We start from the raw sequence: 4,641 nt of genomic DNA, 5'->3' as shown, positions 1-4,641 counted from the left end.
TGGCACAGGATTGCACAGTGTTTGAGTCTGTTGTACGTAGAGTTGCTATGAGTCGGAACCTACTCAATGGCACCTAGCAACAGCAAATTTCTTTTCCTGTAAACACCTTATTTTATTAAGCAGATAGGAACATTGCATATTATGTTAAATCTGTCATCTTAGGATGTTGCATGAGATGAGATGAGATGGTCTAAAGCCATACCACCCAGAATGTGCCCTGTCTCATCAGATGATATGAGATGTGTGTCCATTTATCCAAGTCCACATTGATATTTTTATTTTTAGGATGTCTTGACGTTGTTTTCATGTAGGTTTTACACATTTCTTGTTAAATTTACTCTCATTTAATTTTCATTTATTGCTCTTGAAAATGAGATTATTTCCCAATGTATCTTCTAAATGGGTTTTATGCTGAAAAGGAGACAGAGAAATCGGGTTATATTAATTTATCAAGAGACAGCATCAAAGCAAGAGTAAGTTGCAAAACTATCACCAAGAACATGGTGTACATCTTACCATAGACTTTAGTCGGACCAGGGAGTTCTTGCTTCTCAAAGTCAGCTATCCATAGGAAATTTCCCAAAAGAACACGATGCCTAAGGCCAAAAGGTCTAATGGGTTATTCTTTGACCTGAAGGGAATTCAAGGAAACCAGTTCCTTCAAGGTTCAAAAGGACACTTAAGGACAGATGGCCTAGGTAGATCACCCCAATTCCATGAACTCAGACATCTAAATTTTAAGAAGATACAATGATTTGGTCACCTCTTACCCTCAAGATGATTCCATCTATGGGCAAAACTTGAGACTATTGACTGCCTTCCATTTACACGAAAATTTCTTTCATATTTTCCTTTGTATGTTGTCACTCCTTTGATGTGAGCTTTGTAAATTTTCTTCCAATCTATTGATCAAGCATTCTTTGCTTCTTCTCCTTTTTTTCTCCATTCCATCCCTACTTCCTTTCTTCTGTGCCTCTGTTAAATTTGGTGCTCTATCTTTGAAGGTTTTCAAGTTTTGTCCATGATTTTTCTTGCAAGAATTGAACTGCCCAATAGAACAGTATATTTTACTCAAGTACTCCCTCAATGTAAGAACATTTTGTTCTAATAACCTGGTATTCCATGATGCTCACCTTCCTGATATGATTGCTGAAGACAAAATGGGTGCATAAGCAAATGTGGGGAAGAAAGCTGATAATGCCTGGCTATCAAAAGATATAGCACCTGGGGTCGTAAACAAGCAGCCATCTAGCTGAGAAGCAACAAAGCCTACATGGAGGAAGCACACCAGCCTGTGTGATCATGAAGTGTCGATGGGATCAGGTATCAGGCATCAAAGACCCAGAATAAAAAATCGTATCAATGTGAATGAGGGGGAGGACAGAGTGGAGACCCAACGCCCATCTGTAGACAATTGGACAACCTCTTACAGAAGAGTCACAAGGAAGAGATGAGCCAGTCAGGGTGCAGTATAGCACCAAAGAAACATACAACTTTCCTCTAGTTCTTTAACGCTTCCTGCCTGCCCACCCCCCCCAACCATCATGACCCAATTCTACCTTACAAATTCAGCTAAACCAGAGCATGTACATGGGTACAAATAAGAGCTGGAAACACAGGGAATCCAGGACAGATAAACCCCTCCAGATCAATAATGAGAGTAGTGATACCAGGAGGGGAAGGGGAAGGTGGGGTAGAAAGGGGGAACTGATCAATATGATCTACATATAACCCCCTCCCTGGGGGTCAGACAACAGAAAAGTGGGTGAAGAGAGACATAGGTCAGTGTAAGTCATGAAAAAATAATAATTTATAAATTATCAAGAGTTCGTGAGGGAGGGTGGGTGGGGAAGGAGGGGAATAAAATGAAGAGCTGATGCCAAGGACTCAAGTAGAAAGAAAATGTTTTTAACTGATGATGGCAACAAATGTATAAATGTGCTTGACACAATGGATGCATGTATGGATTGTGATAAAAGTTGTCCAAGCCCCCAATAAAATGTGTTTTTTTTAAAGAGAACAATATATTTTTCACAACGTAGATGTGATTATTAATCAGAAATGTGGACTATTCAAAGTATAAATCCAGGAAAATTAGAAGTCATCCAAACAAGAAATAGAAACAAAGAAAAATCACTAGCTTAGGCAATGCTCACCTGAAATGGACTGGTACTGCCAGTCGTAATTGGACAAGCACATGCCTTACTATGCTAGGAATGACAAGTTGAAGAGATGTCACGTTCGTTCTCAAAAAGAACATTCCAAGATCTTTTTTTAAAAAAGTGGAATGCTGTCTGTAAAAGGATCATACCTATTTGCCTACAAGGAAGACCATTTACTACAACTAGTATTTTAATTTATGTATCAATCATTAAATCCAATGGTAAAGAAATTGAAGAATTCTACCAATTACTTCAGCCTAAAGTTGATTTGATACATGCGATCAAGGTGTACTGATAATTACCGGTGATTGGAATGAAAAAATTGGAACCAAAGAAGAATCCGTAGCTGGAAAATATGGCCTTGGTGATAGAAATAATGTCAGAGAGCATATGATAGAATTTTAACATATAGGGATAATACACTTGGACCTCACCTGAAGAAATGCCTGGGAATAAAATTGACCCCATCTGTGAAAGAAGACAAAGGAAGAGCTCAATGTCATCAGTCAAAACAAGGTCATGGGCAGCTTGGTGAATATGCCATCAGTTGCTCATATGCAAGTTCAGATTGAAGCTTAAGAAAGTGAAAACAAGCCGGCCAGAGCCAAAATAGGACCTTCAGTATATGCCATCTGAATCTAGACAGCAACTCCAAAAGAAATGTGATTCATTCAGCACTATTGACTGAAGGCCATGCAAGTTGTGGGATGGAATTGTACCTGAGGAAAGCCAAAGGTAATTTGAAAGGAAAGAAAGACCAAAGTGGATGTCAAAGAGACCCTGAAATTCGCTCTTAAGTGGGTGGGGAGAAGAAGTATTAAAGAACTAGAGGAAAGTTGTATGTTTCTTTGGTACTACACTGCACCCTGACTGGCACATCTCCTCCCCAAGACCCTTCTGTAAGGTGATGTCCAGTTGCCTACAGATGGATTTTGGGTCTCCACTCCACACTCCCCCTCATTTACCATGATATGATTTTGTGTTTTTTGATACCTGATCCCATTGGCACCCCGTGATCCCACAGGCTGGTGTGCTTCTTCCATGTGAGCTTTGTTGCTTCTCAGCTGGATGGTCACTTGTTTATCTTCAAGTCTTTAAGACCCCAGACACTATATCTTTGGATAGCTGAGCACCATCAGCTTTCTTCACCACATTTACTTATGCACCCACTTTGTCTTCAGCTATCATGTTTGGAAGGTGAGCATCATGGAAGAATTCCAGAACTCTTAATTGTGCATATATGGAGCCTATAGTCTAGCAGGCAAAACAAGGGTGTGATAAGTGATTTAAAATCAGGAAAGGTGTGTGCCAAGGTTGTATTCTTTCACCCTACTTATTCACTCTGCATGCTGTGCAAATAATTCAAGAAGCTAGACTATATGAAGAAAAATGTGGGATCAAGATTGGAGGAAGTTTCCTTAGCCTGAGATATGCACATGGCACAGCCTTGCTTCCTGAAACCCAAGAGAATTTAGATCACTTACTGGTGAAGATTAAAGAAAGGCTATAGTCTTCCATATGGATTGTAATTCATTGTAAAGAAAACAAATATCCCGACAACTGGGACAATAAGCAACATGATGATAAATGAAGAAAATATTGACCTTTTCAAGGATTTAATTCTACTTGGGTCTATAATCAACTCCCATGGAATTGATGTATTGCATTGGACAAATCAGGTGCAGAATATTTCTGTAAAGTGTTAAGAAGCAAAGTTAAAGTGTTAAGCACATCAAACTAAGATGTGCCTGACCTAAGCCATGATTTTTTTCAGTCTCCTCCTATACATGTGAAAGCTGGACAATGAATAAGGAAGAACACAGAGGAATTCTTGCATTTCAATTATGGTGTTGGCAAGGAATATTGACTGCCAAAAGCAAGAACAACTAACTCTGTGTTGGAAAAAGTACCGCTAGAATGCTTCTCAGGAGCAAGGAGAGCAAGACTTCATCTTACATGGGTCAGACACGTTATCAGAAAGGGCAGGCCTCCCGTACAAGCCACAGGAAAGAATGGTGCTCCTCCACTGGAAGTGTGGGTGACCCTCAAACTAAGAAATCCTCTTCCAGAAATTGAGAGACAGCCTTGGCTGTTCTAAATTACATGAAAGTGAGTGGAGAGGCAGAGCAAGTTGTACTAGCTCTTTCCACTGAGGGGCATTCTAAGACTGCAACTTATGCAAAGCGTGCTTGCCAAAGGGAAATACTCAGGCAATTTCAGCCTAAGGTGCTGGAAAATTGTGTAACATTTTTATATTAGAAACATTTCCATATTGGTGAAATGCCACTCATTTCTTTTTTCCTAAGCAGCAAATCTTCAGGCACACCATTCATCCTGTAAGCCTGCCTTGGGTATTAATCTGGAAGAAGAGATGGCTAAATGTACCCTGGTCTCTGATGTAACCATGAGTTTCCATTATGTGTTGAATTACTAGTTATTTTTTTAATGGAAAATGGGGTTTTTATTTGTGTTGATTTTT

The sequence above is a fragment of the Echinops telfairi genome, unplaced genomic scaffold (genome assembly GCF_000313985.2).
Source record: "Echinops telfairi isolate 266 unplaced genomic scaffold, ASM31398v2 ScPeMD7_5868;HRSCAF=6743_0, whole genome shotgun sequence".
Classification (NCBI taxonomy): domain Eukaryota; kingdom Metazoa; phylum Chordata; class Mammalia; order Afrosoricida; family Tenrecidae; genus Echinops; species Echinops telfairi.
This window is presented reverse-complemented; position numbering follows the sequence as displayed.